Consider the following 13,780-nt stretch of genomic DNA (forward strand, 5'->3'; position numbering starts at 1 on the left):
CCTGGAACCAACCTTTACGGGATAAATTCTGGTTCCAAAAACCTGAACTGACTATTACAGGGTAGGTTATAGGTTCTGTTACGGAAACAAACTGAACCGATGAATGCTTACCCCTATCTCTTAGTACCCAACTCTCCCTCCTTAATTTGCAACAACAAAAAAGATAACAACTCTTCAGAAAGCAAAGAGCCAATAAATGAATGGTCTCGACGTGAAGATGCCAATTGGCTCATTAGTAAAGATCTAAGCTGGTTGTAGTGAAGATTTTGGAATTGAATCCCATCTCACCAAGGTGTAGAACTGTAAGGTTGTGCCAAGCCCGATCCAAACCCCCGTGCCATGTTGAGCTGGGATTTTGAGGCCTGAGTCGGTATGGTATACTACAAAAAAGTGAGCCATGTCAGCATGGCCCGTGGCCCGAAATCCAGACCACGGGCCGTACCAGATTTCCCGCTTTAGAGATTCTGGGCTAGACACACACAGTCCGCCAAGGTCCAATGTACCAGCACGGCACAGCCCACTACTGTGCGAACTGCCCGATGACATGATGACATCCATTTAAAGAATCTTTATATATTGCGTTGGCCTCACGTCCAAGCCATCATCTAAAATCTAAATCTATTTATTTCTATCTCTAATATCTCATTTTTCCTCTATGTCCGTGCCATCCAATTTGTCATCAAAGAAACACCAACACCCTTTTTTAATAATAATAATTGGGCAGCTGGGGAGATGTCCAATTGTGCTGTCTGTGGTTATGTTTGTTGGCTCGTTGGATGGGTTGGGAAAATGGAAATTAATTGGGAGGGAGAGTGAAGGGGTTGGGCTGCAACTTGCAAGCCGAGGTGGGGCGGTCTTGTGCACATGAGTAGGGTTTTGGGGTGCACCAGTCGGTCCACAACTAGGACTGGCCCGACCATTTTAAGTTGTCTTTGTTTGTATGCTGGAAGGTGGTGGAAGCTCATAGGTGGAGACAGAAACGAGTGTTTAGTTGTTTACCATGTATATTCACGATACATGAATTGTTTTTTTGTCTTTTTTTATTAAAATTAATGGGTTCCGAAACACCTATAAATAGGTGTATCGAAACTAAAAAATATGATACGATACACCCAATCGTATCAATACTTTCAACCTTGATTTTAGTTTAATGATATTTAATTTCTATACCCAATCTAAATCTGATAAATACGATTTTAATTTAAATATTAAAAGATCGATCTTGGATCAAGGTACATTTGATCTGATCCATGTTAGCTCAACCTTTCCTTTGACTTGAAGGATCCTCGAGATTTTATCAATTCTTCTTATATTTTTATAATAAAAAATATTAAAACATGTAAAATCAATGGCTCAACGAAGTTGTTTTAAAACCATTGACCTTGTTAGTCACTGATCAATACACAGATTTTTTTTTAATTAATTAAGTTCTCTCATGAAGAACATAAGAAAGCAAATGCCATTGTAAAAGATAGAGGTATTTTTAACACCAGCCCATGCATTTTTAATATGCCCCTTATTTAGTTAATCATTATAAAGGAACCATTCTTAAAAAATTCAAGGCGTTAGGAACGGTTCATGAATAGGTCTTTATTCTCTAATATGTTCTCTTAACAAAAGTTTATTGGGCTTCGGCTTGAAGCATGTACAAGCATAGGTCCACTCTTACCTTCTGCTGAAATTTAATTAAACATAATGGGGCAACGAGGATCAAATAGTACTAAACTTTGGTTGGTCAAATAGGCTCAGATACCATGTTAAGGAACTATTCAACCTAAAAGTTTAAGTTGCTAGATGAAATCCTTCAATACATTTCTATTATCTAACAATCATAACTGATTTCCTAGAATCAGGGTTCAATGTATCAGACTGTATCGGTGTTTTTTTATGTTTTATTTATTTTTTTCAAAACTAGTTCAGAGGGGTCGGTTTAAGTCCCGGCTACCCTCTAAAGTATGGTCTGACCCAATACAACCCCTGTAGGGGCATATCGGCAAGTCATCGGCTCGATATATATATTGATACTTTGAGGCTTGCCTAGAATCCAAAAAGACCTTCGAATTCTAAATATTAACCCTCTAATTTATTATAGCGGTTGTGTTGCATTTATATGTAAAACTAAGGGTCCATTTGGTTCGCAGCTGGAATCGGAATCAAAATCCTCCGGAATCGGAATCAGAATGGTCCATTCCTGGCATCAGGAATCTAAATCAGCCAAAGTTTTCAATTCTGCCCCTGTTAATGCCTTGGAAGAATCACATGAAAGGCCTGTCAACTACAATAACAGAAAATTGGACCCTATGACTTTCCATTTGGTGGGAACTTTTTTATCAGTAATCAGTAATCAATTCATTAACTTAATCAAGAAAACATTCATTTGATGGGAACGTTAACAAACAGAAGCAAATTTATGAAGAAATTAAACCTTCCCATTAGAAATATCAACGTTTCTAACAGAACCCTTGAACCATTTCCTTGCATCCAGAAACCACCAAAGCATTATTAAACCCAAACTTACACCTAATGCCACAGGTGCATAGTTGAATGTGTTCCAGGTGATGGGATAGAAAGTTGGCAATAAGAAGACTGAACAAGTATAACAGATCCACAAGAAGGCTATCACGCAAATTGGCCTTCTTGCTTTGCCCAGATAAAATGGCAATGGCTTGAAGTTCTTCTCAGCCATGACCATCCTTGCAAAAATTGGAACAAAATATCCACCAGCCCATCCTATTGTGCATATGGAAGTTATTGCAGTGAAGACCACATTAACTTTCAATATAGGTAGTCCAAGAAGAATGCAGATGGTTGCACACAGCCACACTGCATTCGCTGGAACCTTGTGTTTCGGATGCACTCTTTTCCAGATGGATGAAAATGGAACTCCCTGATCTCTTGATAGAGCATATACCTGAAACATGCAATTGTGAAATGTTGGTGAGATGACAAGTTCATTCAATTAGTATTAGATTAAAAGTCATTCAGACATGACACAAGCATGACCAATAAATAACAGGAGAAATAGTTTACATCTCTCCAAAATAAGAATACTCAAAATGATGTAGAAATATAAAGAAAATAACGTCAGACAATCAATTGATTGAATTGAAAAGCCCATGACCATCATTTTTTTTTTACTTCCTTTTTTCCTGCTTAAACTAAAGTACTTTGCAGCAAAAGTTTAAGGTCAACATCAAGGCCAATAAAAATAAGATGTGCATTAAGGAGAAATTGGTTTTCAGATCAGGATCTAATATTCAGGCTTAGACTATTATGGTTTTTTATAGGAATAGTTCCAAAAGCAAAGGTATAAACAACCTAGTAAGTTAAAGAGATAATTTACTCACCACTCTGGCTGCACTGGTAGTAATTGAAAGGCCACCAAAGAAGAGGGATCCCCAGATAACAAAGAGTAAAATTATTGCTCCTGCGGCATTATGATACCTCCCATGAAATGCGTCATAAAGTATTTTGGGCTGGTACAAATGCTCCAGCAGTTTCGTTGTTTACATCATATAAGTAGCTTGGATCCTGGATTGAGAATAGCAATCTTGTATCAGATATGGAAAATAACAATTGGATATTAGTTCACAAATAATACCTGAATGCTGAAAGTAAGAGCCAATATGTGTGCCCATCCAAATAACGAAACGATCCCTATACTAGAAAGGATTGCAATTGGACCATTCTTGTCTGCACCCTTTGTTTCTTCTGTGAGATGAGCTGCAGCATCATGTCCATATAGAGAGTACTGACTAACAAGAACGGATAGAATGGCTGCATATACACTGCTTGTTATCCCAGTTGACTCAGATATCTCAAAATGAGTGAACACGTAGGAAGCGGATTGTGTAGTTAGTGACACAAGAGGAAGCATTATAACTATAACCAAGCCTCCAATAACCTGTCAAGGAAGCAATACAATTTTTAAATGTTACACTATCAGCTAGATGTTGCTGGAAATAACTTATCAGAAATCACTTAAAAATTAAAAGAAAGACAAAAAAAGAAAAGAAGAACCACACATATATATAGTGGTTGTATCATACTTCTACACAACTTGTACTTTACAGATTATGTTCATTTCTTAAGCAATGTCTACCTACTGTCTACACACTTGATGATGTAATATTTTATAGCATGTGACTCATTAAGTTTTGGCAAGGCCTTAAGATTGTCTGCTTGAATGGTCCATGCCTCATCTGAGAAACCAACTTCCTGATTAATTAGAGATGGAACAGAAGCACCCTCAGTGGCAAGAAACTAAGAGTGCTGATTATCCATCATAAACTTGTCCTCTGGCTCAAAAGAGTGGATATGATCCATCTTTATACAGTTGAGACACATGCTCCACTTACAAATAGATATTTCTAACAGTTATCTGGGTGATGAAGAGTTGTGGCTGGACCTTGTGGAAACTAAGAGGCCCATAGCTTTTCAACAGTAGCTCTTCGTGAAAGATGGTAAAGCTCTCTCTTTTAGTACCTTGAAAAGAGTGGCTCTTTGTGCTCCCATCATACAGGGGAAGGGCATGCTGTGGTTGTAATCCAACTCCTTCCCTACCCAAAGTATAGGTTGTTGAAAGCTTCCTTTCTATGCCCTTGCACTCTCTTACCAAACCCCCCAACTTTTCTAGTACTTCATTGGCCAATGCTTCCTCTGCTGCCTTTTGCTCAAGCTCTGTAATTGTCCTATCAAAAGCTTTCTTCCTGACTCGAAGAGAACGCTGAATGCAAATAATGTCAGAAAAGCACTGAGATAGCATTTTCCATGAAATGCCATCATTAAGGGTTTCCAATCTTACCCTCTTCTCTAGGAATTTCCCAAGGTCTCTCTCCCTTGAGTTGATTTATTTTATATTTTCCTTTTATTTTCACCATTTACCCATTGATTTTAGATCTTGAATTTATCCTTGGGCAACAGAAAACAACTGAGATACAAGATCAAAAAAACAACAGAAGAGTACTGATCACTCCTATATGGCCAATGAGGATCCACAATTGGTTGTTATAGAAGTGTTGTTTATGGATAGATTTTAGAAAAACTCAGAGTTAATATTCCCCGTTGGTGGGATCAAACTGATAAATGAGTATTAGTGTATTACTTAAACTGGACGATCGATTAAATTAACATTTTATGAAACAAATAAAATGTATGGAGTAGCTAAGGCGATTCACTGATGATTAAAAAATGAACAATTTGCTTTAGCATATTGAAGTAATCATATTGAACAAGGGTTCCAAACAATGAATCGCAGAAAAAAAATAGGAGCAGATCCCAACTATACTCACCGATTGCCTAGACCTGGTGTGAAAAACCGCTAATGGTAACAGTGAAGAAGTAGATCGATCCCAAAAAAGAGTAGGAGCAGATCTGCAAAAGATAAAACCAGTCAGTTAGTGAAAAAAATAGAAGGAAGAATGAGGAGAGGAAGAAGAAGATGGCGATGAAGTTTGGTTCGGCTCGCTATTGATTTCGAAGAAGAAGAAGGAGGAGGAGGAGGATAATGGTTTAACAGTGGTCTTACCTCGCCGGAGGTTGGTTCGGCTCTCTGTTCGGCGATGAAAGATGGCAATGGAGTTCTCCCTGTTCGGCTCTCAGTTCGTCTCTCACAAGATTGGATTGAAAACGAGGAGGGCATTTTTGTCAAAAGAATAAAAAAAGAATATTCATATCCGGAATGGGAATCGCATTCCCTGGGGAGGGGTCGGGAATGGCCATTCCCCATACGAGAGATTCCCATTCCGCCTAGAATGGGAACGGGATTTCGATTCCGCCTAACCAAACATTTGGAGATTCCGGACCCTTATTCCTGCGAATCAAACGGATCCTAAAGCTAATTTATTTTCAGTCGGGCTGACATAAGAGGATCTAAGAATTCATCCCCCCCGGAGAAAATTATAAAAGCTGGTCCTGATTGAGAACTAGACATGTTCATGGGCCGGCCAGGCTCGAGGTAGGCTTTTACTCATCATTAATGGAGATACGTTAGGCCCGAGCCCAAGCCCGACCGACCAACGGGCCTATAACTTGGGCCCGAGCCCAGCCCTAATAAAAAGCCCAAAGCCCGACCTAATAAAAAAAATTACAATTTTCCCTATTCAAATTAGAATTAAAAATTCAGATGGTTTTTTTTTTCCTATTTAAATGAACAATGGGCCTACAAGATGGTTTTTTTCCTTTTCCTTTACGTTTTAAAACACAGTTTTATATTCTTAAATCAAAAAATTTATTCAAATTGGCATAATCACATAACCCATTTTAAGTCTAATTTTAGGTCAGGCCAAGCTATTTTGACAAAACCCGAATCCAGCTCGAATTTATTGCAAGCCGGGCTTTTTGGCTCGAGTTTAAACCTACGGGCCTATAAACATGTTCAAGCACATCCAGGGCCCAAGCCGGCCCGTCGGGCCACCCGGCCCATGAACAGGTCTATTGAGAACTAGACCTGTTCATGGGTCGAGCCAGGCCAGGCTTAGGCCTGGCTTTACTCTTCATTAACAGAAATATGTTAGGCTCAAGTCCGAGCCTGACCCTAATAAAAAGCCCGAAGCTCAAGCCCGAGCCCGAAGCCCAACCTAATAAAAAAATAAAAATTTTTCCTATTCAATAATCAATATAAATCAGAATTTATTTACATTAAAAAAATATATAAATTCAAAATTTATTTATATTATATATATATATATATATATATATATAAGGGAAAGAGGATGTGGAGAAGAAGAATTCGGTTGGAAAAAGAAGGGAAAGAGGTGAAAAAAAGAGGGATATTCAACTAGGGTTTTTAGATTTATTTATAGGTCAGGCCGGGCCGGGCTCAGGCCGAGCTATTTTGGCAAATCCCAAGCCCAGCTTGAATTTATTGCGGGTTGGGATTTTTGGCCCGAGGTTAAGCCCGTGGACCTATATACCTGTTCAAGCCCGTCTGAGGGCCGGGCCGGTCGGTCACCCGGCCCATGAACAGGTTACTGAGAACCTTCAAGTTCGAGAAAATCATGTAAATGTTGAGGAATTTCAACTAGTAAAATATAACAAACTAAAAATGATTGCAGGTAAAAAGCAAAGAAATTAAGTAAATATGACATCCTAACAAAATATATCCTCACAGTCTCACTGTCACAGCCGTTTCAGCAATGCCTTAGGAATATCTCTTTACGAATGAAAAAGCATAAATACTAACATGTTCCCAATACTCGGCTGTCAGGGTCCACAAAACCCGAACTCGGATATCAATCTCTTCTATTTCATATATTCTTGGTCGTATCTATCCCTACCCCCCACCCCACTCCATCCAAGTCCACAAAGGGTGTTCAATTCTTTTCTCCAGAGGTATTGGGTAATAGACATGTTGACGGGTTGGGTAGTTTGGACAAAATTTTAAGTCCATGGCTTCGGGTTTGGGCTTTAAACATCAAGCTTGACTGTTTTTTGGGCCAAATTCAGGCTTTTCCAAATAAGCCCAGCCCAACAATATTATATAATAAAAAATATTATAAAATATAATATATTATTAATAATATATAATTAATATAATATAACTTTTTTGTCTAGATTGTACCTCCTTAGTGGGTACCAGCTAGTGCATTACCACTAGAGTCTCATTCATGGGAGAGGTCTTAAATGCATGGTGGGATGTGCTGTGAGGTGTGACTCCTTATTCTAATTATTAGGCTCGGTTTGAAAAGGGGACAAATGCAAATATATACAATACAAATCATACAATAATGCAAAATACCACGATATAAAGTATCAATATACCCAAATGTATTGGTAGGTGTGCATTGATACTTTTTATCCCATACATTTTATTTTTTTAATTTTTTTTCAAATTTTCATTTTTATACATATTTTTATATTTTTAAATCAATAAAAAAAGAATTTTTATATTTTTAAATCAATAAAAAAGAATTTTTATATTCTTAAATCAATAAAAAAGAGTACAAATGCACATATTCTAAATAGGTGCATTAGAACCCAATCATACAATACAATACATACTTTGAAACCTTGCAAAATACAAAATTCTGTACTCTATATATTTGTATTTATACTCCTTCGAAACTGAGCCTAAGTAATACCATCTTAACCACTAAACCTGTGGCTTCTTGAAAAACCACTAAACCAGTGTTTAATTCATTATCTGCAAAATTAACTGGAATGTAAAAGGTTTGCATGATTACACAAAGAAGATTGAAGTAAAGCCACCTGGTCCCATAACCTTTATTTTGTATTACTAAACTTGTATTTGCACTGTATTTATTTGTATTTATACTCTTTTCAAATTGAGCTTTGAAAAGAGTACAAACACAAATATGTATAATACAAATATATACAAAATTATACAAAATTCAATGTTTTGCATTCTATATATTTATACTTATACCCCTTCCAAACTGTGCCTTAGGCTCCATTTAGGAGTACAAATACAAATATGTAGAGCACAAAATCTTATATTTTATATTATTTTATATGTATTTGTACTATACATATTTATATTTGTACTCCTTCCAAACTAAGCCTTAACGAATTCCCCAATTTGTCTACATCTGGTTTGAGAGCATGATCTCAGCAAAATTAAGGAATAAAATTCATGCTTCTCCCGCTCTCAGCCCTCATAATATCACACTAAGGCTAAGTTTGGGAGTGTTTATTTGAAAAATAAATAATTCTTGAATAAATGCTTATTCTAATAAGTGCTTATAAGTGTTTGATGAAAAAACACTTATTTTAACAAGGGTATTATAAGTATTTTTAAAATGACATGACGGGCCAAGATAGGCCAGAAAGGAAATAAACACTTTGAAAATAAGCTCAAAACTTAAGCTTCTTAAATAAATACTTAATTTCAGCACTTATTTTGGACTTATTTCCCAAACATAAATAAGTGCTTATTGATTTGTCCCAACTCAAAACAAGTTGGAATAAGCAAGTACTCCCAAACTTAGACGAAATTTGGCCCATCGTACAGAAGCGACTTGGCTACAAAAGCCCTCCGTGGCATCAGTAGAATTTCCTTTCAATAAGAAAAAAGAATCTGGTAGCATGTATCTGGGTTCAATGATACAGAGAATTCGCTCCAAGACATCTCTATTCAATTTGCAGACTGACAAAGGTATCATCTACCTGAATATGAAGACCCAAAATGGACCTTTTATGCTTCCAACCCTAAAGCGCCATTATCCAATGCTGGTCCCGGCTGTCTGGGGTGATCTAGGGGGACAGGTAGGGACCTAAACTTCGGCATTTTTATGCACAAAGCGGCTGCTTGGTTGCAAGTCTGATACCCAGTTTGAAGAACTTCCACTGCATCAGGTCCAGGTCGTCAGGCCAGACCCATTCAAATTTTAACAAATCCTCAACCAGAGTTCATCCGTGAGGTGCACCCCTAGTGGCCGGTTTCAGACTTGAACTTGCATTCTCATGTAGGCCAGAGACTAAACCCTTACACCAAGCAGTGGCCCTATTAGAAATCAGCTCCAATATGTAAAATGTTGCTTGTATTGCTACAAAGTTGAACATGCCTAGGACATTAGTCATAGTTGCCTGAGTATCGGTATTAATAATTAGTTACATAAGTGAGACACATTAGAAAATAAATAACATATTCATCATTATCACAAGTAAAATATTTTCAAGTTAGATTTTGATATTACAGACATTTGCTTATTGATAAAACAATACAACACTGCTAGCAGATCTTACAAATATTTGCCTTCCAATTTGTAGCAGATCTTTGATCTCCAGGTTTTCCTAAACTTGTGTTCATCTTTTCCACCTTTTTGGGGGTTTATTCTATCTTTTTTTCCTGGTTTTCCTTTTAGTTCTTTCCTTATATTGCTTTCATTGTGGGGTGGGTTGGGTGGGGGGTAGCAGAATATGCCTGTAGAGAGGCTCAATCCAATGCGTTCATATTCCCAAATAAAGATAACCACCAAAAAATTACATGCAAGCACACTGGACAGCATTCAGTTTCTTCAATAGATCAAAAGATCAAAAATTAAGGTCCTCCAAACACATTTTATTTTAAAGTTGTTTGTTTGTTGCTTCAAGGATCTCCATTCACAAGGTTATGTTGCAGCAAGTGTCTCCAAGCATACTTGCCTTAGGTAGCAGCTTGCACATATACACACCAGTTGTCAATTTATCATACTTAGATGGCTTTCAGCTTTGTAAACCCAAATTCAGTGTATCCAATCAATCTTAAGTCCTAACTATATGAATAAATACAATAAATTCCTCTGAAACAAACAATTTGGTGCAGAATTGCAGATAAGAGATTGGATTAATCTGTTACTGATAGATAAACTCTATTTATTGGTATCAGTTAAATGCATTCGTCAATTATGAAAATAGCACATACAAGCCTGTGGGTTATGAGAATTATGTATGATCAGCATAATGATCCATACACAGAGAAACAAAACAACTGTTCCAGTATTCTGGGAGGGTCCCCCCAATAATTTTAAGATATTCATACACTTGGTACCAGACTATCAGCCAACAAAGGTGATGATCTTTGAATCCATTTGAACATGTTCTCTCTGAACTTTAGAGATTGAGCCTCTATGATGTAGTGAAAGGAACCATGAACCCTTGAACTTGTCTCTCAACCAGCCTACAACCACCTGAAAATCTCCCTCCACCTCTAGATTAGTTGCACTTGTCATGGCCACTTGTTGAAGCCCATGAAATAATGGTCTCATCTCAGCTCTGAGTTTCCTAAGCCAATTGGCCCTGGATATACCAATAGGATATCCCCCCTCAAGTCTCTTAATACCCCTACTCCCAAGAGTTCCCATATTCTTCAAGGAAGAGCCATCAAAATTTAGCTTGTCAATTTGATTTGATAACAGTTGAAGTTGTTGAACTGAAAGATAGATAATAAATTATTCAAAATTATAAGTAGTCTACCCAACTTCAGCTTCAGCCACTAAGGAGCCCACAACCTCCTTAAAAACTTATCCACTAAAAGACAAAGCAATAAGCTTTTTTCAAACTGCTTCTAAAACCAAGGATACTGGATATTTGAATCTCTTATATTAATGAGAGATTTTAATGCAGACCAGATTGTACGCCCCCAAATGGCTTAAATAAGGTATAAAACATAAGATACTATAATTTAGTAGTTTATCTGAAGTGTCAACTACTGGGGTACATTTGGGAAACATTGAGAAATAGTTGAAGAATCAAAACATGCATGTATACTCTAGAAAAGCAACAGAAATTATATTGGTGCTTGAATATATAAATTCACTTTTTACAAACGTGGCTTAAAAGTTAAAACCATCTTGGTTTTATCAACCTGTTATGATATGCTGTAGTGGTAATAACTACTGTCTTTAACATGGGTGATCTAGGTTTAAATCCCTCACCAACAGACCTAACCTCAACCTCAATCTGAACGGTTGCAGTAAGAACATATCATGGCTCTAATAAATAGTACTGTCTTCCAATTCTCCAAATTGTCTGAAGCAGGTGTTGACATAAGGCTTGATGATGCCAGCTTCCATGATGCTGAAAGTCTTCTCCATGTTGTCCCACAACAAAGCTGTAACATACCCAGCAATTAGATTGTCGTATGTACTCAAATTAATTCAATTCATGTCTGTCATAGAAAGCCGTCCCCATGAGAACTACCAAGCATCAACATCCACCTGCCAAAAAGTGAAATGAGAATATTGTGTATCACAACACCATGGCCACGGCTTGGTTCTCTCTCTAAGTCTCATAACAACGAAAGACATTTCTCAGCCAACTCACTGTATATACAAGCAGCCATTGATGCATTATAAACAGAAGTTATCTTCGTTACCTTATTAACAGCATCTGTAAATAACTCAAAAGGAAAAATCGACTTCTTAATTCTCTTAGGAATCGTTATACCACTAGAATTACATCAAATTCTCCAATTAAATGCCTGGAGAAATGAGAAGGAACTAAAAGCATTTCTGTACATCGTTTCTATGGCTGTCTGGGGAGGGTTGCCCCTCGGCTTGTGTAGCCCTCTCTATTTCCCATTAAAAAATCTCAGTTCGTTCTAATGAATTAAAAGCTTGTAGAAACACAAAATGGCAAGAAAAACCAACTTACCAAATAACAGAACTGTGCTAATTGAGATATTGAACTCAACTGTTTTAACTAACCCAGATTAATCAAAATCAGAACAGCTTCCAAATAACAAAGCAACTTCTGCTTTTAGGGTTCCAGAGATCATCTCCAGGTCTTCAATAAAATGAGCCTGTCGATTCAGACACCTTCATAGGCAGATTTTATTCGCTCAAGTTGCCCAAAGAACCAGGCTTCTCCGCAAATAAACCAACGATCTTGAGAAGTTCTTCCGTCAGAAATTAAGGCATCCGAAAAGAGATTTCGATGATGAATGTGAGAGCACACCATAATTTTTCCAGACTTTTTTACCGAAACATCACTGAGAGATGCTCCTAATATAAGATGGGGATATGCTGTGGGGCATTGTGGGGGAGGGGGCGCAGATGTAAACTCCATTTTTAATGCCATGCAGACAGAGAGCTTTCACAAATCACAAGGGAGGAGTGGGGCTGGACCGCTGGTGTAGGCGCACCTGAAGGTGGATCGAGCGGTTTTGGGTAAACTGGAGACGTTCCGTAGGGAAAGGAAGGAAAACGTAGGAAAATCTTTATAAATCCTTTTATTGATTTCCTTGTCTTTTCCTATCTTTTCCTTCAAACCAATCATTGCCTTAATGGGTATTGCACCGCGTCATGGCAAACCTCGCATGGGTCAATTCTCTTCTGACCTGATGATTTGCAAATCCCCTTATCCATAGCTAACTTCATGTTTTATCCCTTTGGGAAGAGTGCAATAGTCGGTTCAGCGCATATAAGAATATATTTATGCATTGAAAGTGACACCTTTAATATATTTTAAGCCACTATTAAATATATATGTCTGTACATGGCAATTTCAAATAATATTATTTAAAAAGGATCAGTTCGGATTCGGTGCGTTTGAACTCAAAGAAATTCTTAGTTGGATTCCAACCATTTCATGACACATGAAAAGTAAGAGAAGAGGAACTGGTTGACACGGTGAATTCCCTCTTCCATAACTCTATACCATTAAACAAAAAAAAAATCGAAGAGGGATTAAATAAGAAACAAGCGAGAACTCTTCTTATTTCACCCCGATGGACAATCTTTGTTGAAAGGAGAAAGGTTTATGTTCGGGTCATGGCTGAACTGACCTTGCAAGACACGTGGTTGCCCAGTTATTGTCTGGTCATGTCGGCTTAGTTCGGCCGTTAAAGTCACATCAACTACACATCACGTGGATGAATATAACTATGGATAAAGAGGAATAAGGAAGACGACTCTGTTGGGGAATGAGACTCTATCCCGAATTCCTTGGCGGCTAATCTCATCTCGACAACCCCGGAAGCCCAATTCGACTAGAACACGGATCTTCGGCTATAAAAAGGTACTCTATGCTCGAGGTAAGGGATCCCCAACTTCTAACACCCATACTACTAATAAGCTCAAACCAGCATCCCTATAACTCAGCCCAGCCATCCATCACATCCTATTGACTTGAGCATCGGAGTACCTACCCAGGGATAACTCCTCAGGCCTCTAACTCCTCCTTTCTTGATCACAGGTCTTGAAGCGCGGCCTCGTCATTGTAGCTTGACCCCGCCCTGTTAGCAAGGACTATCTGGTTGCTCTCTTCAATTCATGCACAACCTCGGATTGAGCAGCATCAAATTGACACCGTCTGTGGAAAATGCACAAAAAGCCTTTCT

The 13,780-nt window shown here is 37.8% G+C and overlaps 1 long non-coding RNA gene and 1 pseudogene across 3 annotated transcripts; both read right to left on the reverse strand.

The window, feature by feature from the left end:
• Window positions 1-2,407: 2,407 nt before the first annotated feature.
• On the reverse strand, window positions 2,408-5,643 carry LOC148861707 (amino-acid permease BAT1 homolog; annotated as a pseudogene). Its single transcript, XR_016113014.1, has 5 exons — window positions 5,528-5,643; window positions 5,292-5,373; window positions 3,602-3,904; window positions 3,348-3,531; window positions 2,408-2,911 (listed from the first exon to the last, which is right to left on the reverse strand). The product of XR_016113014.1 is annotated as an amino-acid permease BAT1 homolog (transcript).
• Window positions 5,644-11,205: 5,562 nt separating this feature from the next.
• On the reverse strand, window positions 11,206-12,415 carry LOC148861708 (uncharacterized). Of its 2 annotated transcripts, none has more exons than XR_016113379.1 (2): window positions 12,094-12,415; window positions 11,206-11,657 (listed from the first exon to the last, which is right to left on the reverse strand). It is a non-coding gene; the product is annotated as an uncharacterized LOC148861708 (long non-coding RNA). The 2 variants fall into 2 exon arrangements; XR_016113378.1 differs by having other exon boundaries at window positions 11,764-12,415.
• Between the last annotated feature and the right edge of the window lie 1,365 nt (window positions 12,416-13,780).

Source organism: Nelumbo lutea, chromosome 4, assembly GCF_056320005.1.
Source record: "Nelumbo lutea isolate HS-2025 chromosome 4, American lotus-T2T, whole genome shotgun sequence".
Lineage (NCBI taxonomy): Eukaryota > Viridiplantae > Streptophyta > Magnoliopsida > Proteales > Nelumbonaceae > Nelumbo > Nelumbo lutea.